The sequence below is a fragment of the Macaca nemestrina genome, chromosome 9 (genome assembly GCF_043159975.1).
Source record: "Macaca nemestrina isolate mMacNem1 chromosome 9, mMacNem.hap1, whole genome shotgun sequence".
Lineage (NCBI taxonomy): Eukaryota > Metazoa > Chordata > Mammalia > Primates > Cercopithecidae > Macaca > Macaca nemestrina.
In genome coordinates this window covers 23,154,334-23,178,411 of record NC_092133.1, presented here as the reverse complement: position 1 = coordinate 23,178,411, position 24,078 = coordinate 23,154,334, and the positions used below count along the sequence as shown (strand labels likewise).

General features: G+C 47.3%; 1 long non-coding RNA gene across 1 annotated transcript; it reads right to left on the bottom strand.

Annotated features, from left to right (window-relative positions):
* Nucleotides 1-414: 414 nt before the first annotated feature.
* LOC139356194 (uncharacterized) lies at nucleotides 415-24,034 on the bottom strand. Its single transcript, XR_011607648.1, has 3 exons — nucleotides 22,141-24,034; nucleotides 12,511-12,601; nucleotides 415-1,304 (listed from the first exon to the last, which is right to left on the bottom strand). It is a non-coding gene; the product is annotated as an uncharacterized lncRNA (long non-coding RNA).
* Between the last annotated feature and the right edge of the window lie 44 nt (nucleotides 24,035-24,078).

Below are 24,078 nucleotides of genomic sequence, written 5' to 3'. Positions count from 1 at the left end.
CTGGTGAGTGTCCTGGGAGGACCTGGTAGAGATCAGGCCTGTTGAATTCCCCAGCTGTCCTGAAGCCTCCTCCATGACACTTACTGGGTAGTATAAAGTCTAACCCTGAATGACAGTTTGTGATTTCACACTGAAAAATGTCAATGACACACAGTGTGACATTCCAGTTTGCTGGTTAGCACGACGCTTTCTCCCTGATGGCCAGGGTTTTTCAAGGCATGGTCTGTAGACCCTCTGCAATAAACCATGACATGTTTGTAAAACAACAAAGCAGATTCATAGCCAGCTCAGACTTGCTGGTTTGGAATCTCTGCAGTGAGTCTTGAAATATGCATTTATCTCAACAGTATATCACCGGTACGACATCACACAACCAGTAATTGGTAGAGAACGATTCAGCCCAGACAGTTGGGCTCCAGAGCCTGTCCTCTTAACTTTTACTCAGTGGTGCCTCTCAGTTCATCACAGGCTCACAGCTACCTGTCCCACTGGGAATGTCTGAAACAATCACCTCTCTAATTTCCATTTGTACCCTTCCAACAAGCAGGTCCAATCCCCTTCTGGTGGCCACCTTTTTACTTTGGTTATGTGTTAGGAAATCTGTTGTGAATACGCAGGTATGTATGTCTCCCCCATAAGCTCAGAGGGCAGGAAGTTATTCGGTTCACTTCTGCATCGCTGGAAGCCAGGGCAAGGCCTGGCCCAGACCAACGTCAGTTCCTGTGGGTTGCAAGAAGTATATATTCATCCAACCAATACTTCTTGTGCTTAGGACCTGCCAGGTCCTTCCTAGGCACTTGGAATTCAGCATTGTAAAACCAAACAAAAACCTCTTCCCTTAAGGAGCTTATATTCTATGGGGGAAACATATCATATGAAATAATGGTTTCTGCGAGGTCTGCTAGGAAGTAAGTGAAACAGATTGTAAGTGTATAGAGAAAGCTAAGAGCGCTGTGGACCGAAGCAATCAGGGAGGGATTCCTGCAAGACGCTTCATTAGCATTGCCTCATCTTGTTGAAATCAACTACAAAGCCTCTTAAATTATTTTCTCCCTCTCACTCCCATGGCCAATGCCGAGGCCCTAGTGTATCAGGCACTATTTGTATGTTCACAGCACCTTGACCAGGGTCAGCAGGGAAGGTGTGGGAGTAGAGAAACAAGTCAGGAGGTGCTGAGAGACAATTATTAGTAGTGGTGTTATTTCAAGCAAAACCGTTGTTCTGGAATTCGGTCCTGATCTGCTTTTCTCATGTTGCATTATCTTAAGCAAATTAATTAATCCTTTGAGCCACAGCATCTATATCTGTAAAATGAAAAAAAAAAAAAAAAAAACTAACAAACAATGAGGTTGGTGTGAAGATTAAATGTGTAGCTCAGGCAAAGCGGGACAGGTCAATGAATGGAAGGCATTGTTGCTATTTTGGTTAAAAAAACAAACAAACAAACAAAAAACATTCTCAAATAGTCCTCAGCCAAGATGGGGACATGGCAGAAAGAGCAGCACGCTGGGGACATCTAAAGCTCATTCACACTTGGTGGACTCCTGGATCTTCAGTTCCCTGCAGGCGTTATTTCATTATTTTTATTTTTTATTTTTTGTTTTTTATTTGAGATAAGGTCTGGCTCTATCGCCCAGGCTCTAGTGCAGTGGTGTAGTCTCGGCTCACTGCAACCTCCACCTCCTGGGCTCAAGCCATCCTCCCACTTCAGCCTCTTGAGTAGCTGGAACTACAAGCGCACACCACCATGCCCAGCTAATTTTTGTATTTTTTGTAAAGACGGGATTTTGCCATGTTGCCCAGGCTGGTCTTGAACTCGTGAGCTCAGGCAATCTGCCTGACTTGACCTCTCAAAGTGCTGGGATTACAGGCATGAGCCACTGTGCCAGCCATCCTGCTGGTGTTATCGTAAAGAAGTAATCGGATCGCTCTGACCCTCAGTTTACCTATTCATAAATGGGGCTTACAGCTCCCTGCCAGGGTTATTGCAAGGTTTAAAACCACAGATAAAAAGTCTCCTTTTTGGTGCTTGGGACTTAGTAGGAGCTAAATAAACATAATAAACATTTCCAGTCTCTCTCCCATTTTCCTTCCCACCTAGCCTGGAGGCATCTGAGATAGCCTGATGGGAGCGTCCCTCAGGGTGACAGGGTCTTTGGACTTTCACTCAGGAGCAGGCCGGTCCAGCTTAGGCCCCACCCAAGTGCCTTGGGCCAAGCTAAAGATTCTCTACTTAGGAGAGAAAGGCCGGTTGCCAAAGTTTGCCTGTATCAGGCAGAGAGGACAGAAATTAATCACCGGCCCTGCAGCTCACTCTGGGTCCTGAGGTGATTCGAAACCTCTCAGATTTAAGTTCCAACTGTAGGCTGAATGCTCCAAGGGTTCCAGTGCCAGCCTCTACCCTGGGATCTGGCCAGTACAGCCTGCCTGCTGCCCACCTGTCTTTCCACCTGGATGTCCTTAAGGCCAATGTGTCCATTTCCTATTGCTTCCGTAACAAATGACCACAAACTTAGTGGCTTAAAACCACACAAATGCATGATTTCACAGTTCTGGAGGTAAGAAGTCCTAATTGGGTTTTATCTGGGCTAAAAGCAAGGTATCAGCAAGATTGTGTCCCTTTCAGAATCTCGATGGGAGAAACCATTTCCTTACCTTTCCCAGTTCCTAGAGGATGTCTTAATTCCTCACCTCGGGGTTCCCTTCCTTCACCTTCAAAGCCAGTTCAAAGCGACGGTGGGTTGATTCCTTCTCACATGGAAGCTCACTGACTCTCCTGCCTCCCTTTTTCATTTATAAGGCCCCTTGTGTTTACATTGAGCCCTCCAGGACAATTTCCCATCTCAAAATTCTTGACTGAATCAGATTTGCCATGTGAGGTCATATATTCACACGTGCCATCTTTCGAGGACATTATTTGACCCAGGAGTACACCAGAATGCTTGATTTTGCCACCCAAACCTGTTCTTCCTCTATCTTCCCCATCTCAAAAAATGACACCCCCATTTACCTAATCCAAACCAGGGTGTCCTTCGTGATTCCTCTTTCCCTCATGCCCCACCCCTGCCACATCCACTAAATCTGAAAGTCTTGTCTGTCTACATCTCTCAGCTTCCTCTTCTACGATCTTTGTCCAAGACCCTATCACCTGTCACCACGACCATGGCAGTAATTTCCTAACTGGTCTCTCCTTCCACTCTGTCCTCCCTACAGTCCATTCTCCAAGCAGCTGGGGATCTTTCATCATCACCCTGCATAAAACCCTCTACTGATTTCCCATCTCGGTTAGAACCAACTCTAATCTCTTCACCATGGTCTGTGAGGAAGGCCCTGCCAACATCTCCCAGCTCATCTCTGACCTCTCTCTCTTGCCCGCTAAGTTCCAGCCATAGTAGCATCTGTGAATCCTCAAACAGGCCACAGTGGTCCTGGTCTCAGGATTGGAATGCCCTTTCCCTGATTCAGACACAGCTGGCTCATTTTGATCAATCTGTTGTCAGTTCAGATGACGCCTTCTCAGAGAGGCCCCTCTGGCCTCCAGTTCTAATTGCTCTCCATCTTCCCCAGCCACCACAGAAGCTGGCTTTGCTAAGAGTTTGTATGTCTTCCCCACTAGAAGGAAGCCCTAGAGAGCAGGGAACTCATTTACCTTGTTTACCACAGAATTCCTAATACCTGAGCCAGTGCCTGGCACACAGTAGATGCTCAATAAATTAAACACCAATGAATGTAATTTAGAGAAAAAAATTATGGTCCTTGGTTTATATTCACAGAAGTCTGAGATCTGAATGCATATAAATCAGTCCTCCTTGAATTTATTGAGCCTACTATGTGCTACTTTAGGGAAGACAGATGGTAAGAAGCCAGCCTTACTACTTCCAGGACCTCACAGTCTGGGAAGAAAGAACATGTCAAAAAGAAGGTAAAGTTGAGAACTCAAATATAAGGCCTTTCTAATAAGCTCCACAGGGCAGGGGGCTTAGAACCCTGGGTGCTAGCAGGGTGCAGTGGTTCATGCCTGTAATCTCAGCACTTTGCAAGGCTAAGACGGGAGGACTGCTTGAGGCCAGGAGTTCAAGACCAGACTGGGTAATGTCTGGTCCATAGTGAGACCTTGTCTCTAAAAATAAAATAAAAAAATAACTTAGCTGGGCATGGTGGTGCACACCTGTGGTCCCAGTTACTCGGGGAGATGGCCTAAGTCTGGGAATTTGAGGCTGTGGTGAGCTATGATCATGCCACTGCACTTCAGCCCGGGTGAATGCAAGACCCCATCTCTTTAAAGAAAGTCCTTGATTGCCTAGTGGGTTAGGAAATAAATAAATAAATAAATAAAAGAAGAATGCCAGGCAAAGTGGCTCACACTTGTAACCCCAGCACTTTGGGTGGATTACTTGAGCCCAGGACTTTGAGACCAGCCTGGGCAACATGGTGAAACACCATCTCTACTGAAAAAAAAAAAAAGAAAATTAGCTGGGCATGGTGGCAGGCACCTCTAATCCCAGCTATTCGAGAGGCCAAGGCATGAGAATTGCTTGAACCTGGGAGGCGGAGGTTGCAATGAGCCAAGATCGCACCACTGCACTCCAGCCTGGGCGACAGACAAAAACTCTGTCTCAAACAAACAAACAAACAAACAACAACAAAAACAAAACAAAACAAAAAAACCCTGGGAGCTCACTGAGCTCCCCTCTGGAAGAGAAAGAGACTGTTTAAGGGAGTTGGGAATCTGCAGACCAGGGAGAAGGGTCCAGAAAGAGCTCTCGTGACTGAGAAGCAACCCCAGTTTATTTCAATAAAATTCTGTCTGAGGAACACAAGCAGCCTAAGATCCAACTTTTGCCCCAAGTAGTTTGTAATCTAGCTGTGGGGACCAGCAGCAGAAAGCACAGCAGGGCGTCCGAAGGGAGGTGGTGCAGGAAACTGCTGAAGAGCTTGAGTTTGGGGTCAGGCAAGCCTAGGTCTGTGTCCCAGCTCTACCAATGACTGCTGTGTCTCAGTTTCCCTATAAAACTCTTCCTCCTTGATGGGGCGTGGTGGCTTATGCCCGTAATCCCAACACTTTGGGAGGCTGAGGGGGGGCAGATCACGAGGTCAGGAGTTCGAAACCATCCTGGCCAACATGGTGAAACCCCATCTCTACTAAAAATACAAACATTAGCTGGGCATAGTGGCGCGTGCCTGTAATCCCAGCAACTTGGGAGGCTGAGGCAGGAGAATCGCTTGAACCAGGGAGTCAGAGGTTGCAGTGAGCCGAGATCATGCCACAGCACTCCAGCCTGGCAACAGAGAGAGACGCCATCTCAAAACAACAACAACAACGACAACAACAACAAAAAACCTTCCTCCTTTGCCAGGTTGTTGTGAGACTTTTTCTTTTGTTTTTGTTGTTCTTTTTTGTAGAGATGGGGGTCTTGCTTTGCTGCCCAGGATGGTCTCAAACTCCTGGCTTCCAGTGATCCTCCTGCTTCAGCCTCAAAGTGTTGGGATTACAGGCAGGAGCTACTACACCCAGCCTGTTGTGAGACTTATAAATGTAAAGTGTTCAGCACAGAGTTTAGGACTCAGTAAATGCTCAATAAAAAGCAGCTATTGTGATTAAAATAAATAGATGGGACACTGCGTGGGGCTCTTAGTGTTTTTAAGATTCTAGGGGCTGGAGGGGAGCTCAGTGTGGTCAAAATGTGTCTCAGTTATAGATAGGCCACAGGGCCAGTGAGTCACCTGGCGGGGTCCCAAACAGATCACCCCGGGAGCAGAGAGTCTATTGTGTGACCCAGATATATGTTTAACAAGCTTCCCCAGTGATAGGGCCACTCAAGGCTGAGAACCACTGACTTCATGTGGCCATGCCCGGCAGGCCAGCCACCCCTGGTTTTTGCCTTTCAAAGCAGCAGCATTTGGACACCTTTCTCTTGGAAGCACCACACCAAGATAGACGCCTGAAGCCTGCCTTCCGTTTCCTGGAGCAGGGCTTTGCAAGGTGCAGAGAAACACCTGGTTTGCAGGTCCCAGGAGCTGTGTAATATGCAGATTCTTGGATGGGATCCAGGTCTTCTGAATGATAATCTACAAGAATGTAAGGCTGGGTGCAGTGGATCATATCTGTAATCCCAGCACTTTGGGAGGCTGAGGCCAGGGGATTGCTTGAGCCCAGGAGTTCGAGATCAGCCTGGTCAACATGGTGAAACCCCATCTCTACCAAAAAAATACAAAAATTAGCCAGGTTGGCCGGGCGCGGTGGCTCACGCCTGTAATCCCAGCACTTTGGGAGGCCGAGAAGGGTGGATCACCTGAGGTCGGCAGTTCAAGACCAGCCTGACCAACATGGAGAAACCCCGTCTCTACTAAAAATACAAAATTAGCCAGGCATGGTGGCACATGCCTGTAATCCCAGCTACTCGGGAGGCTGAGGCACGAGAATCGCTTGAACCCGGGAGGCGGAGGTTGCGGTGAGCTGAGATCGCGCCACTGCACTCCAGCCTGGGCAAAAAAGAGCGAAACTCCGTCTCAAAAAAAAAAAAAAATTAGCCAGGCATGGTGGTGCGTGCCTGTAGTCCCAGCTACCTGGGAGGCTGAGGTGGGAGGATCACTTGAGCCCAGGAGGTGCAGTGAGCCAAGTTAGTACTATTACACTCCAGCCTAGGCAACAGAGCCAGACCACACACATATATATATACACACACACACACACACACACATAGTGTATATAAAGAATATATATACATATACAAAAATTGTATGTACATATACATAAAGAAAACATATACATACATAAATGTGTGTGTGTGTGTGTGTGTGTCTGTGTGTGTGTGTTGTGTACATATATATAAAAGAATCTAGAAGGATGTGGTACAGAAATCTGCAGAGGTGAGCTCCTGAGAACACTGGCTGTCTGCCCTTTGCTTGGATGCCTTTCCCTCATAATTTCACCACCTGCACTCTTTTATCCTCCAACGCCTAAACGCCACCTCTTCTGTGCCACTGGCTGCCATGGCTGAGCCAGTCCTTTTGCCCAGTGGCCCCCTCTGTAACTGCACTTATGTCACCAAATGGTGGGATGTGTGCATATGCCATCTCCTCCCAGCACGTCCTCTCTTCCTTACCTGCTTACATTCATTCCCCCTCTAATCTCAGCAGGTGCTCCGTGAATGTTGGCGGTATCAATCTGGGGGTTAATCTTTCTCTCCTCTCCTGTCCTTCATTACATCAAAACTTCTTAGAAGGCGACTCTCATCTGTAATCCCAGCACTTTGGGAGGCTGAGGCAGGTAGATGACTTGAGGTCAGGAGTTTGAGATCAGCCTGGCTAACATGATGAAACCCTGTCTCTACTTAAAATATAAGAATTAGCCGGGCGTGGTGGTGACCGCCTGTAGTTGCATATACCTGGGAGGCTGAGACAGGAGAATTGCTTGAACCCAGGAGGCAGAGGTTACAATGAGCCGAGATTGTGCCATTGTACTCCAGCCTGGGTGACACAGTGAGACTCCGTCCAAAAAAAAAAAAATTCCTAGAAGGCAAAGTTTACATCCCAAACACTAACCTTGCACTTCAACCAGCCTTAAGGAAACATTGGTGAAATGAAACATCGACTCCTCTGTTGTGATCAAGTCCAGACTATGTATTGTTCCTAGTAATTAAGGGAGGCTGGGTTGGATATTCTCACAGAATCAAGATTAACGATCTCCTAGCAAAGCTGTGATTTTACCTGCTGATGAAGTCCTGCTTAATGACTAAAAATCACCTGTCTTATACTTTCCAGCTCCTGAAGTGAGGCCCCTCCCAGAGGAAGTCAGAAGGAGTCAGCGCCTGGGACCAAGATCAAGGACCACCTGGTATTCCTCTCCCTATGACTTGGAATTTCCACCAGCTAAACACTGCCAACAACCAGTGGCTTCCCATCAGGCCTACAATAAAAAGCTAAAATCCTTAGGATGCCTACAGGTCTCTTGGTGATCTCCCTCTCCATACCCCCACCTCCATCCCCCACACTTCTTGTTATCTCTCTGACATCATTTCCTACAACTCTTCCTAAGTCTAGATTTGAGCTTCTCAACCTTGGCACTCTTGACGTTTTGGGAAGGATCATTCTTTGGAGAATGTGGAGACTGTCCCGTGCATTGTCAGATGTTGAACAGCATCCCTGACCCTCATAGTGCACACTCCCATCCCAGCTGTGACAACGCAAAATGTTTCCAGACATGGCCAGATGTACCCTGCGGGGAGCAAAATGGCCCTGTGAGGACCACTGGTCTAGACCACTCCCGCCAGCCCTGCTGCCCTCCGTGCTGTTCACCCTACTACTTCCGGGTCCTTGCACTTGCTCTTCCTTCTACAGGGGTCTCTCCTGCACTTCTTTCTGGTCTTTACTCAAATGTCACCTGCTCAGTGAGACCTTACCCAACCATCCTATTTAAAATTGCAACCCATCCTAATCATCCCTAAAACATTTCCCTCCTTAATTTTTCTCCGTAGCATTTATCACTGTTAGGCATTCCACCAGTCTTACTCATTTTTAGTGTCTATTTACTTCCATCCAGTAGGATGTAGCTCCATGAGGGGATGAGATTTTGTTTGTTTGATGTTTTGTTTTGGTCTTCTCTGTCCACTGCTGTATCTCTGGACTTAGAACAATAACTGGTACACAAAAGGCACCTAATACATATTCAATGGATGAGTGGATGGCTGGGACAGCTCAAATTCCTTTCTACCTCAGAAGCTGGTGGGTCAAGAGAGAAGATAAGCCTGTGTCACTTCTCCAGTGAATCCATGGTGTCATGGATTCGCTGAAGCCACGTGTGAGGGTGGACTCTCTATTGGGCCTTTAAGCATTTTACCTCCTCCCACACCAGTTTTCTCTCTCTCTCTCTTCTTTTTTCCTGTCTTTGTTTCTTTTCTTTTTCTTCTCTTTCTTTTCCTTCTTTCCTCTCCTCTTTTTTCTTTTCCTTCACATAGTCTTGCTCTGTCACCCAAGCTGGAATACAGTGGCATAATCATGGCTTACTGCAGCCTCAAACTCCTGGGCTCAAATGATCCTCCAGCCTCAGCCTCCCAAGTAGCTGGGACTACAGGTGTACACCACCACGTTCAGCTAATTTTTTTTCCATCTTTTTAGAGACAGGGTCTCCTATATTGCCCAGGCCAGTCTTGAACTCCTGGCCTCAAGTGGTCCTCCCACCTCAGCCTCTCAAGTAGCTGGAATTACAGGTGAGAGCCACTGTATCTGGCAAGAGTTTTATTTAATTGCCCTTCTTGAGAGAATAGTGGAAAATTATGTGGGACAGGGGCTTTCAGAGCTGGCTATGAAAAGCAGTCATTCCTTCTTTTCTTTGTTTCTTTCCCCTCACATTCTTTTTATAGCTGTATGTATCATGCATGTGCAACCTCATGTTACCACTGTCCTTTGGTAAGAAACCTATGTGTGTGTGTGTGTTTGTGTGTGTGTGTGTGTATACACACACATATAACTTATATAAGTAATAATAATAGTTTATCTTTTCTGAGTACTTCCTGAATGCCAAGTATTGTGGTAAATATAGGGACCCCTTCATTTAACCCTCCAAACAACGCTATAAGTCTAGTTTTATTGTTATTGTCAACCTGCTTCTACAGATAAACTGCCACAGCTTCAGTATCTGATGCAGAAACACATAGACACATATCTGAATTTGAAGCCAAACAAGACTGGGCATGGTGACTCATGCCTGTAATCCCACCACTTTAGGAGGCTGAGGCAGGAGGATTGCTTGAGCTCAGGAGTTTGAGACCAGCCTGGCCATGCAGTGAAATCTCATCTCTGCTTTAAAAAAAAAAAAAAAAAATTAGCCAGCTGTGGTGGTATGTGCCTGTGGTCCCAGCTGCTCTGGAGGGTGAGGTGGAAAGATGGCTCGAGCCTCAGAGATAGGGACTATGTGAGCTATGATCACACCACTGCACTCCAGCCTGGGCGACAGAGCAAGACCTTATCTGAAACAAACAAACGAACAACGAAAAAGAAGCGGAACAAGATGGTTTGACTCTGGAATTCCTCTCATTCTTAACCACTACAATAACCGCCTCTCTTGAAAGATAAGCTCATATCAGAAAGTCAGACGCTAAAGAAGGTAAACAGGTAGAGCTCACCACACTCCCCCAAAGGAACAGCTGTTAGCTGATAACAATTATACCAGCAGAATGTGTATACCAGTAAAATGTATACAAGTATATAAAAAGATATGAACATATATACCCATGTAGTTAAGTGGGTTTTTTAAATTCTAAAATTTATTTATTTATTTTAGAGACAAGTTCTCGTTCTGTTGCTTAGGCTGGAGTGCAGTGGAGCAATCACAGCTTACTGCAGCCTTGAATTGCTAGGCTCAAGCAATCCTTCCACCTCAGCCTCCCAAGTAGCCAGGACTATGCCTAGCTAATTGTTTTTATTTTTATTTTTGTTGAGATGGGGTCTCACTGTGTTGACCAGGTTGGTCTCAACATCCTGGCCTCAAGCAATCCTCTTACCTCGGCCTCCCAAAGTGTTGGCATTACAGGAGTGAGCCACAGCACCCAACTTAAGTGAGTTTTTTCTTTTTCCTACAATAGTAGTGTCAGATATTTTGTCTCACTTGGTTTTTTCACTCTCCAATAATACATTTTGAACCAGATCTTTTTTTTTTTTTTTTTTGAGAGGGAGTCTCGCGCTGTCGCCCAGGCTGTAGTGCAGTGGCCGAATCTCAGCTCACTGCAAGCTCCGCCTCCCAGGTTCCCGCCATTCTCCTGCCTCAGCCTCCCGAGTAGCTGGGACTACAGGCGCCCACAACCTCGCCCGGCTAGTTTTTTTTTTTTTTTTTTTTTGTATTTTTTAGTAGAGGGGGGGTTTCACTGTGTTAGCCAGGATGGTCTCGATCTCCTGACCTCGTGATCCGCCTGTCTGGGCCTCCCAAAGTGCTGGGATTACAGGCTTGAGCCACCGCGCCCGGCCGAACCAGATCTTTAAACTCCATTAAGTTGTTGCCTCCCTTCTTCTTCTTCTTCTTTTTTTTTTTTTTTTTTTTTTTTTTTTTTGTGAGATGGAGATTTATTTTTGTTGCCCAGGCTGGAGTGCAATGGTGCTATCTCAGTTCACCGCATCCTCCGCCTCCCAGGTTCAAGTGATTCTCCTGCCTAAGTCTCCCAAGTAGCTGGGAATACAGGCACGTGCCACAATGCCTGGCTAATTTTGTATTTTTAGTAGAGTCTGGGTTTCACCATTTTGCCCAGGCTGATCTCGAACTCCGGACCTCAGGTGATCCACCCGCCTCGGCCTCCCAAAGTGCTGGGATTACAGGTGTGAGCCACTGCACCCGGCGTTGCCTCCCTTGTTAAAAGCCTTATGTGGATGTTCTGGCTGCTGGAGCTAAGGATGAAGGTAAACCTTGGGATGAACTGCCATTTTGCATAACGTGCTGGCTACAACAGCGGCTGGACGGGTTAGTACTCTCACTTGTTCAGGAGCTACATTCAGATGGGGTGTTTGTTTATTGTTTTTGTGCTTTAGCTTAGGTAGCTTCAAGGTACCAACTCACTGGCTGAGAAATGAATAGGTTCATTTCTCTAATAAGTCAGAGGTCTTCAAAGAAAAGCTTTCCCGGCAGCCCCAGGTAATCCTGGAGATGGGGCTGAAGGAGTCCAGGGGCTCCTTAGGTGCCTTACGGATTGGATCCAGGATGCGTCGCTCATTTTCCAGGTATGGCCACTGTCTTAAGTGCCAAACTCCTTGTAGCAGTTCATTTAATCTATACAACCGTACCAGGTAGGTCTCACTGCCTGGTATTACAGATGAGAAACTGATGCTCAGAGATGTTAATAACTCACCCGGAATCACACAGTTCATAAGGCGTAGAGCTGTATCTTCTTACTTAGATCTCATGGAATCACAGCAGAAGGTTGGAGCTGTTTGAAGTCTTCTAACTCTAGCCCCTTATTCCATATAAATGAAGCACAGCAGCCTAGGGCTCTCACAAAGTTGGCTGCAGGCCACGCAGCAGGTGTGAGGAATTGGCTGAGGTTCCCCAGTTTTTCAAACTATATTTGCTATAAAAGACCTCCAGGAAAGGGGTGGAATTGAATGGAGTAGATTCTGCATTCTGAAGCACCACAGGCATTAGAATAACTGTCTTCCTGAAGAGGATTTGCCCACAGCTCAACCGAATTAAGCTGTATGTCAATGTCGATATGAATCAAGGGCGGGAACCATAATCTATAACTTCCCCCAAAGAGAAAAGCCCTAGCCTGCTGATAGAGCTGGCCCTGGTGGGAAGTGGGAGGAATGAGGGATACTGTTAGAGAACTGAGACTTCAAATACTCCCACTCACACCAGCCCTCTGTTTTTTACCAACAGGGACATCTTTGATTCTAGAGCCTCTAATTAAATCCCTCCATTCGCAATCTCCCAAAGCCAAAAATATAGTCACCCATAAGTACACTTTTTCCCTAGTCCAGTCTTTTCGGTTAAAAACAAACATGAAGGCTGAGCGTGGTGGCTCACGCCTGTAATCCCAGCACTTTGGGAGACCGAGGCGGGCAGATCACAAGGTCAGGAGTCCAAGACCAGCCTGGGCAACATGGTGAAACCCCGTCTCTACTAAAAATACAAAAATTAGCTGGGCATGGTCGTGGGCACCTGTAATCCCAGCTACTCGGGAAGCTGAGGCAGGAGAATTGCTTGAACCCGGGAGGTGGGGTTTGCAGTGAACCGAGACTGCGCCATTGCACTCCAGCCTGGGCAACAAGAGCGAAACTCCGTCTCAAAAAAAAAAAAAAAAAAAAAAAAAAAAAAAAAAACCATCAAAACCCTCTGCCCAAAGGGGTGTAATCAAGGATGCTCCTGGCAGGATTGGTTGTATTCGTGAAAAGTTAGAAATTTGCTAAATGTCCTTCAAAGGGAGATCCAAGTAAATAAATTGGGCCAAATCTGAACTGTGGTGTAGTCTGAGCACACCCCACCCCCAGAAAAGAATAAAACGCATCCAAAGATAATAAAGTCACTAAGACCTACTAGTAACTGCATCAAACCAAGTTGCAGAATAAGCACAATAAATAACTAAAAATTAGGAAAGAATACAGAAAGGGTATCACAACTTCATAAGGAAAAATTTGAAAAACACAGAAAAATTGGAAGTGGTCAGAACACACTGGAGTGTGACCAGGGCTGAATCACATGCAGTTTTTTCACCCCCTACCTAGGCAAGCCTCAGTCTCCAAATCTGTTACATGGAAGTTATTCCACGCTCCAGGGTTATTGTATGGATTAAATGAAACCAAGTGTGGAAAACACCCACCTCGTTCCCTAGGAAATAAGATTAATATATGACAGTTATTGTTCCATTTCCCTTAACGTTTTAACATGATTGATTCTGAATGTTCTTCGGAGTCTTTAAAAACTCACCTCGAATGGCTAGTTTTGAATGGCTAGATTCTAGTTTCTTTGCCATTCTCTTAGGAGAAATGTTTGGGCTGCTTCCATTTTTACTTTCTTATAAATAGCTCTGTGATGAACACTGTTGTGAATATAGCTTTACCTCCCCCGCATTTTGGAGATTTTCCTTAAGATCATTTCCCAGAAGTGGAATTACTAGGTCAAAGGGTAATAAACATTTTTAGACTTCATATGCATAATGCCTGATTGCACAAAGCAGGTGTTACTTCCTATACTTACCTCCGCCCTGCCCCCACCTTTTTACCATTCCCCAAACCTCCCTGCCCCCTCATCCTCCCTGGAAATGACACCTGGCTGCTTCCTACCTCCCACTTCCTGTGCTTCCGCCTCCCCTGTCTCCTTCAGCTACAGAGCCTTTCCCTCTCCCTCTGCCTGAGTAAATCCTCCCTGGTTTTCAACCCTTACATACCTTTCCCCAGCCCTTCCTGAGGTCAGGAATGAAATCTTGGGCTTCTCTCCCTTCCCTACTCCACCCAGGAATTTCATGTATTCATTGGGCAAAACATCCTACTAGGGACAGGCGAGGGAATGTGGCTGCGGGGGCTTTAGGAGCTGACTCTTTGGTCAGGGGGAGAGAGGGAAACATAAATAATCAAATGTAAACACGAAAGAAAGGGGCATTGACAAGTTCATAACAGAGAAGAGAGAAGGGAGGGTCAGCTCAACCTCATGAGTGATACTTGTTGGTGCTGTGTGACTCCGAGCAAGTCACTTAGCCACTATGAACCTGGTTGCCCCATCTGTACTCATCTCTTCACCGAGAAGCAGAGGTTAAGTAAGTTATTCAGGTGAACTTGCTTAGCCAGAAGTATGCAGCAGGTGCTCAATAAATGTTTGTTCATGGTGAGGACTTAGTATAGACTTGTAGGTTAATACACAGGCTGGGGCTGGACTGGGAGGGTGCTTGTGGCCAGGGGCTCACTTATCTCAGGGGCCTGTTCTTCCCGTTTGGGCACTAGGCTGCTGCATGCTCATTTCTTCCACCAAGAGGCAGGTTTCCTGCAGAGTCTGGTTGCTTGGGTCTCAAGTCCCTAGAGTCCAGAGAGACACACCAAAGGAATGGAATTGGGGGTGAGGGGGAGGTGACATGTGCTTACAAGGAAGTGAGTTTACTCATGAATCGTCTTGCCTCTGTGTGTTGAAGTGGTGGGATAGAACGTGCACAATGCCTCCTTTTAACATCATTTTTCTGGGCATGCCACAAACTTACTCCTGTTCAGGCTGTAAATCACTCTGCCTTAACAAGGAGAGCTTTGCACGAGTCCCAGAGAACAGAGGCTTCTGGGAGTGATGTCACCCAAGGTTCGAGGAATGTCAAGGGCACCAGGCTGGGCGGTTCAGTTATTCATCCTCCCCATGGTCAAGGCAGGCTCAGAGAGCCCCATCCCTGCAACAGATGAAGTTCAAGGCTATGGCCAAGGTCAGGCTTGCTAAGTGTCTTTTGGTGGTGGGGATGGAGCAGTTACTATAACCCTCAAATTTCAGCAATTTAAAGCTGAGAGAACCTTTAGTCACCATCTAATTCAAACCTCTCCCCTCTTTTTGTAGAGAGGAAACTGAGGCTCAGAAAGGTTGAGAGACTTGCCCAAGCTTACACAGCTCATGGCACAAATTATAAAGCTAGGACTTGAACCTTGGTCTCCTGATTCCTAGCACATTGCTCTTTCCAAATCCCACAGGTATCATCGATCGCTAGCTCCGTGTTGGGTTACCTCTCAACCCACCTCACATCCTATAAACCCATAACTCACTATAATATTGACAATGAGCTACTATCTATGATAAGTACCTGACATAACACCAGGCTAAATGCTTAGGATGTATTGTCTAATTCAAGCCTTTCAACACCTCCAGGAAGTTAAGCACTAGAACCCCCTGCTACTCACTGTGTGGTCTACGGACCAGTAGAATGGGCATGACCAGGGAGCTAGTTGGAAATACAGTCTCAGTCCCAGAATAGGAACCTGCATTGCAAAGGCTCCTTGAGATTTTATGCACAATAAGGTTTGAGAAGCACTGCCATAACAATCCCACTTTAGAAGACAGGAAACTGATGCATAGAGAGGGGAAATAACTCCCACCACAGATCAAGTGGTAAAACTCCAGTAGGACCTTGGGCAAAGCCCTCGCTCTGAACTCTTGAGATTTCGGAAATTTCTCCCCACTAGTCCTAGACCAGGAAGGATAGGATTTCAGACCCCCAGGAGCAAGGAAGTTACTGATGAAAAGACTATTATGAGCATTTTACAAGGTATTTTCTCGTCTATTATTTTGTTTCTATTTTACAACTGAATAATTATCCTAACTTAAGAAGAAACTGTAATTTGGAAGCATTTAAGCCATATCTCCAAGGCTGGCTGCACTGTTGTTCATTTCTAGAGCCTTCTCCTTTACTCCAGAACCCACTTACTGTTTTCCCAGGCAGCCTTGGAGGCAGGAGAGGCAACTGCAGGTGGTGCATAGATAAAAGTCCCCCATTTGAATTGTCATATATTTTAATTTCCACTACAAAGCAAATAAAAACAAAAAACTGGACTAGATTATCAAACCACAGGTATTAGTACCTAAGACAGAATAAGGGGTTTGGGGCTTTTTTTTTTTTGAGATGGAGTTTCGTTCTTGTTACACAGGCTGGAGTGCAATGGCGTGATCTCTGCTCAATACAACCTCCACCTCCCGGGTTCAAGTGATTCTCCTGCCTCAGCCTCCCCAGTAGCTGGGATTACAGGCATGCGCCAACACGCCCAGCTAATTTTGTATTTTTTAGTAGAGATGGGGTTTCTGCCTGCATGTTGGTCAGGCTGGTCTAGAACTCCTGACCTCAGGTGATTCGCCTGCCTCGGTCTCCCAAAGTGCTGGGATTACAGGTGTGAACCACCGTGCCTGGCGGCTGATTTTTTTTTTTCTTTTAATGAGTCTCTATAACGTCGATTTAGGGAATGATAAAGGAGGCCATAATACAATGGCAAAATCCGTGAGGGTGGTGAGAAACTGGAGTCTAGGAAATGCCTCCAGACACCATAGTAGAGAAAAGGAGAGAAATGAAAGGAAACAGCCAGGGGCTCTCTACCCAGAGGCTATTTACATTTAATGTATAGTTTTCTCCCAGTGGCCCACCCAGGTTCTTACTATGGAGTAAATACAATGCTCACTTGATGGCACAGACTTCCCATTTAACAAATAAAGACCTTAAAAAAAAGAAAAAAAGAAAAAGAAAAAAGAGGCCGCAACAGTGGCTCACACCTGTAATTCCAGCATTTCCAGAGGCCAAGACGGGAGGACCGCTTGAGGTCAGGAGTTTGAGACCAGCCTGGGCAACATAGGGAGACCTCATATCTACAAAAAACTTAAAAATTAGTGAAGCTGTGGTCCCAGCTACTCAGGAGGCTGAGGTGAGAGGACTGCTTGAGCCTGGGAGGCTGCAGTGAGCCGCGATCATGCCACTGCACTCCAGCCTGGCCAACAGAACAAGACCCCGTCTCAAAAGAAGAAAAGAAAAAGGCAAAGTTGTACCAGCCATTTGTCTTTCTGGCCAGAATCTCTAGGGCAAAACAGGAGAGAAGACAAATATTCCCCTAAACTCCTCCCACCCCAGCCTACTTCCTGTAAGCTTTCAAGGTTGCCTGAGCACCATCCAAATTGGAGTGAAACCACAGAAAGGAAGTGCTGCCTGGGGAGGCTGAAGCTGGGGGATAAAATCCTACTCCTATGCTCCAGGGATAGCCGGTGGCTACTCAAGGGAGAGGGAACACCCGCATCTCTTTCCTTTCAGGTGTTCGCACTCTTCCACCTCTTCCTTTCTCTAATGCTGTCCAGGACACTTAGCAGCCCCACTATTTTATATTTTATTTTATTTATTTTATTTTGAGATGTGGTCTTGCTTTGTCATCCAGGCCGGAGAGCAGTGGCGTGATCATGGCTCGCTGCAGCCTCAAACTCCTGACCTCAAGCAATCCTCTTGGCTCAGCCTCCCAGGTAGCTGGGACTACAGACTCATACCATCGTGCCAGGCTAATAACTCTTTTTTGTAGGACCTTTGAACTTTAAGTAAATGGACATGTTCTGCTATATCCTGGTGTCATTCAGGGATTACAAGTAAAGAGTTATGGAAAATAAGCAAAAAGTCTTCTAAGAATCTGGAAAACAGACATTGTAAGGAACAAGGACTGTTATTTTAGAAACCAGAAAGTGAGGAAGGGATAAGATCACCATCTTCAATATTTCAAAGAGGGTCTAGATTTACACTGCATTTTTCCAGACCTGAAAGCAAAAGGTAGAAGACACACGGAAGTCCATTTCAGCGATGTGACCTTGGCCAACTGTAAAATAGGGACAAAAGATAGTACTTACATCATAGGGTAGTCGTGAGGATTAAGTCCTAAGGACATATCTAGCATCTCGTAAAATGCCAGGATACACTTGTTTCCTTTTTCGGCCTTGTTCAAAAATGTCTCATGAGGCGGTCAGTTCCCCTTCTGGCAAATTTCAAGGTAGAATGATAATTCCTTACTGCCAAAATTCTGAGCTTTGGTGCTGCCCATGACTTTTCATTAAAAAACAAACAAACAAACAAACAAAAAACAAAAAAATTGTGGCTCACATGGAGCCTTCGCCATGCTCCAGGAGCGCAAAGAAGGGCTTTATGTAGGTACTTTCTGATCTTCTTATCAGCCCTATGAGGTAGGTATTATTATTATCCTCGTTGATTTGTTTCGTTTTGTTTTGTTTTGTTTTCCAGATGAGAGAATCATTGCTCACAGAGCTGAAGTAACTTTTCCAAGGTCACACAATCAGTAAGTGGCAGGAAAGGACTGAAATCCAAGTTGTTACCCTCCAAAGTCCCTGCTCTGAGAACTGGAGGGATTCTTTATCAAATCTAAAATCCTCTTTTAGGCCTGTCTGCTCTAATATTCCAGTCTTTATTGATCCTTCTCTTCTCTAAAACTTCAGCTGTCAGTATAAGAAGAAAGGAATTTAGCACTTATTATTGTGTGAACAGCTTCTTGTCTCTCCTGCACTGTAAGTGGGTCTAGGGATTTTTATTCTTTAAATATTCCCCCTGTACTCAGTAGATCTTCGGGAGAACAAGCTTATAGGCTTCTAATAATTCTTTCTCTGACTGCCAGCTGAATTAGACAGAAGGTAAGTCCTGCTGCCGTGTCGTGCCTAACCCCATCTTTATTTCCTGTACTGTTAGAGAACAGTCTTTTCTTGGCTGGAACAAATACTACAGCCTGCTCAACTAGCTAATATGTACTGAGTTCTTAATATGTTCCAAGGACTGCTCTAAGTATTTTATATGTATTAACTCACTGAATTTTAAGTACCCTATGAGCTAAGTCCTATTTTTATCCCCATTTTACAAAAGAGGAAACTGAATGTACCAGTGCATCAGTATTTGAGTAAATGAATGACTGCTTTGCTGATGGATAGTATTATTAGCAACAACCCTACAAATATGATGCTATGTTTGCATCATGCAATACAGCTTTATGTACCTTATGTCATTGTCACTCATCATTAGCAAATAGGGACGAACATCCTTATTTTATAGAAGAGGAAACCATGCCTCTAAGAGGGTGAGTGATTCTCAACAGTCACATGGCATGTGCTATCTGTACCCTTCAGTAAAGAAGGTATTTGTTAAATTCTAGGATCGGGGGCAAGACAGATGGGAGGGTCTCAGTGAGAAACACTCATATTCACAAAAGGTACTAGGTAGACAGATAGATAAATAAACAAATAAATAAACAAACAAACAGAGATAAAAGCTAGTAATAGCAGAGATTTGATGGGAATCCAGATCTTTGATTCCTAGTCCAGTGCTCTTTCCTTTATGTAAGGTGGTGGGAAGCAAGTCTTAGGTCCAGATCTGGCAGCTGCTTTAATTTAGGATCTTAAGCCAGCAGCAGCAGCACCCTAAACAAAAAGCATCATTTTAACTTCTCTGCATTTCCCACATTTTCAACAATGAGCATGCCCCTACTTTCATAATCAAAAACAAACAGAGGGGGCAAAATGCATCCTTCTGAGTGGGCTGGGGCTTGTAGAGGGATCCTTGGATTTGCTCTGGGATGTCTTTGGGCCCCTGCACTTGTGGACACTCTGATTCATCCCCACAGGCCACCTGGTCCACCTTATGGGCTGGGGAGGGCTTGATGGGTGGAGGGAAGCAGAGCTGAGGAGCTGGGGAGGAGCTGGAGAGGACTGCTGGAAGGTTCCACTGAGGTTACAATGAGTAGAACCAGACATGGGAGTTTCCAGGATTCTGCAGACCCGTGAACTCCCTGAATTGTAAGCTGTATGGTGTGTGTGCAGTTTCCAAGGAGGGGGCCCATAACTTTTGCAAAAGGGCACCCCATGACCTTCCAAAAGGTAGCCCCGGATTATAACGATGACCCAAGACATGAGGGTTAGGATGACTGGTCAAATGAGGGCCAAGAACCCTAAAACACTTACTGCCCCTCTGAAAATAACTGGTGCGGGGCAAGATGAATGAATAGGACAAGGTCCTGCCTCATGGACTCACAATATTAATTTAGATCTTGCTTTTTTCCCTGAGCCCATTCTCACCCCCATTCCAAAGTATTTCGGAGACAGGCAAGAGATTAGTTGCTCCATTAAGCCCTTCCATTCTTAGACACTCTCCTCTTCCTCCTAGACCTGTGGCCGATGGACTCCAGGTCCTTCATCTATGGACTGTGCACCCCCAGTTTTCTATTTTGCCTTTTACCCAGTGTCTAGAGCCCTGATTTGTGCTGTGACCAACTTTCTCCCCAGGTGCCTCCTAAAAAGCTGGCCACTCTCATGTCTCAACAAGCACTGAATTCCATTCCACCAACACTGATTCAGCCCTCACCGTGTGAGGGTGTTGTGAAGGAGACACAGATGGTTGGATAAGGCCCCTAAGTCTAGCCTGGGAGGCTGCAGGCTAATGGCAGGACAGATAACACTCACGTGCCAGGCTAGGGGGGAAGGGAAGTGAGAACCCCTAAGAGGGTGACAGCTAACAGGCTGGGGGTTAAGGGGTGGCGTCCTGAACGTGCTGCAGAGCTGTGTGAAGGTGGAGAAGGATTGCTTTACAAAGGATGGGGGTGGTGGGGGGAGGGGTGATGAGAAGGAAGGTGAGAAACGTTAGAGGTGGGTTGTGACCAATTGGCCAGACCAAGGACCTTAGTGTTCCACTAAGGAATTTGGATTTTATCAAGACAGTGCATAGGTGGCATTGAAATTTTTTTAGCAGAGGAGGTGGGCTCTGTGCTTAGATGTAAGCTTAAGACCACATTGTAGAGGATGAGAGAGCAAGGAGGGGGCTTTGAGACTGGGATATGTGATGCTAACGTAGGGTCCAGTGGGGATGGCGGATAATGGGGCCCTTTCACTACAGCAATGGGCAGGACCAGCTACAGAGTTCGTGGGGCCCAGTGCAAAAGGAAAACGCAGGGTCTCCTGTACAAAATTAACAATTTAGTAACAACAGAGCATTAAAACAAGTGGGGGTCCCTTCTAAGTATGGGTCCGTTTGGCTGCGCAGGTCACATACCTGCAAAGCTGGCCTTGGCCGTGGGACTAGGCAGGATGAGTCAGACAAGAGCTCTGGGAAGCCGGGCCCCAGAATTTAGTAATCTGTTGGACATGGGACGTGAGGAAGCAATCCAGCTGACAGATAACCCTCCTACACCGGGTGCCAGGCCACCCTTCTGCTTTCTGGGCACCCTCCTTGGTGTGACCAACTCTAGCTTATTAACATGTATAAACTTCACCCACTTTTCCTGCTACCCTCACCCCAGACCTGCTCCTGTAGAGTTCCTATCTAAAGGTTAAAAACTATGGTGTCAGCTGGGCATGGTGGCTCACGGGTCACACCTATAATCCCAGCACGTTGGGGGCGGGCGGATCACAAGGTCAGGAGTTTGAGACCAGCCTGACCAACATGGTGAAACCCCATCTCTACTAAAAATACAAAAATTAGCCTGGCGTGGTGGTGTGCACCTGCAATCCCAGCTACTCAGGAGGCTGAGGCAGAAGAATTGCTTGAATCTGGGAGCCGAGATCGCACCACTGCACTCCCACCTGGGCGACAGAGGGAAACTCTGTCCCCCCCCCCCAAAAAAAAAAGAAAGAAAGAAAAAAGAAAAGAAAAATGCTAACTGGGTGTTGGGTGTGGTGGCTCATATCTATAATCCCAGCACTTTAGGAGGTTGAGGTGGGAGGATTACTTGAGGCCAGGAATTTGAGACCACACTGGCCGACATAGTGAGAACGTATCTTAAAAAAAAAAAAAAAAAAAAAATCTTTGGTGTCAGTCTCCAGTTCTCTCTCCCCATCTCACCCCTCCCAGCATCTTACTTCCTCAATGTGCTCCCATTCTTATGGCCTCCCCATAGCTGCTTTTCTGGCAGGCCCATATCAGCTCAGCTCTAGATTACCCATGAAATCCTCCCAGCCATCCCCCAGACTCCGGACTCCTCCCCCACTCTCAAAACACTCATCCCGCACACAGCCGCCTCAGCGATGTTCCCAAATGCTATCCGGATCTGGTCACTGAGTAAGATCCCTCATTGGGGACTGTCCGGGCCAAAGACTAAGACCCAATTGAGTCAAACAGCACAAGGCCCTCTGTTGCCTGACCCTGCTTAATCTGCTAATAAATACCAGAAGGGCCTTAGTCTCCCACGTACCTCCAGTACGCACCATGCTGGGTTTTGTGTTTTTTTGTTTTCTTTACCTCAAGCAGTTTCCTCTGCCTGGAATCACCCCTCCTGCTTCGTAGTCTGGCTTACAATTCCTCGGAATTGGCCTCAGCCCTCATCTCCTCTGGGAGGCCTTCTCCAGCCCACGCCCCACCCTGCCACACCCCTGCTGGGCGCTGTTCCCTACGGAATACAGGCCCTCCCCTCCCCTCTGGGCTGGGGGCAGCTGGAGCTGAGTACAAGTCTTACTCACGTTGGTGCCGCCAGCCCCAAAACAAAGCCTGGCCCACGTGGGTGCTCCACGTACGTGTGTGGCTCTGGGCTGAGATATCGGGGGTGGAAAGAGCCGGTAACAGAAACAGAACGTGCTGGAGGAAGAGCAGGTTGCAGGGAAGGCTGGCACAGATAACCACAAAGAGAAAGAAGGCCCCCGCATCACGTCTTCACCAAGACCCCACTGGCAAGGCGAGGACAGCGCCTTTTGGTGAATGCAGCCGTGACCCAGAGGCAATGCCGGCTGTTCTGGTGTCTGATTTGATTGCATCTGATTTCAGAATTTGATCTCTGCTTCCTTCTGAAAACCTCCTTCCCTTATGTCAGTTGTCAACAAGCCCTTGTCTAGTGCGGGCAGACTGTTTTCCATCAAGCAGTCCCAGCCAGTCTAACAATAAAATGGTTGGCAGTGAGCTTGGGGGCAGAAACCTGTTTCCATCCACTTGTCCCCACAGCTAGGGGAGCCCTGGCACACAGCTGACCCTCAATAAATGCTTACTGAATGGGTGAGTTGTGTCTGCTTCCCCAGGAATAGGGGTGGAAGGCCTGAAGCCCCTGGGAACCGGTGGGGGCAGACAGCCTGAGATTAAACTTGATCCACAGATAATCCCCCAAATCCAGAAGCCACCTGGACAACAGTTGGCTGAACTGAGCTCCACCGTGGGATACACGCTGATGCTACTGATGAGTTCACCACGGATTTCCCCGGGACCAGAAAACAGCTCCTCAAAATACAACTTATTATTCTAATCATTATTGGAGAGTGACAGAGAAAAGAGCGTCAATCCTTTGAGGGCAGAATCCATTTAGGGAGATTAAATGGCTTTTCTCACCGCCGACCCCCAACCCCCGTTTTTACTTTTAGCATCTTTATTATGAAAAATTTCAAACATACAGAAAAGTGGAGAAAACAATATAATGAATTCGGCCACCCATCACCCAGCCTCAGCGATGACCAACCCGCGCCCGACCCCTCCAGTCATCCATACCCCACCCCTCGAGGCAAATCTCCCACGTCCTCCCCTTACACGCGCAGACCTCAGTAGCGACAGGAATCCGTTCCGGACTCCTCTGCGGCCCTGGCCGGCTCCCTCGGCCCTGCTCAGCGCGGCACGGGCGGGTTCTCGGCCCACGTCCGTGAAGCCGAAGGCCGGATCGTGCGGCGCCGCCCCGCCTCCCACGGCGCTTCCTCCTCGGTCCGCACCGCGGGGGTCACTGTGGCCCGGAGCGCCTCGACACACGGCCGGCAGCCGCGGGTGATGCGCGAGTGAGTCCCTCAGCGCAGCGCGGAGGAGAAAACGAGGAGGCGCCTTCCACTTCCTCTTGCTCTAATGCCGGCACCCGCCCCGCAAGTCCCTCGCCCCCGCTGCCCCGCCCCCGGTAGGGCGTGGCCACGGCCCGAGGGGCGGTGAAACACCCATATTTGGCCTTATATGGGCAGCCGCGTCACGGACAGTACTCATTCACATAAAACGCTGCGCGGCCGGCGGAATCCCCGGCTTCTGTGGCGGCGAGCGGCCGGGGTGGGTGTCGAGCGCGCGGGGCGAGAACGCGGAGTTGCGCCGCCGCTCGGGCGCCGGGCTCCGTCGCGGCCGCAGCCCCGCGGGTCGCCCTCCCGTGCCTCGCCCGCGGGCATCCTGGCCGTGGGCACCC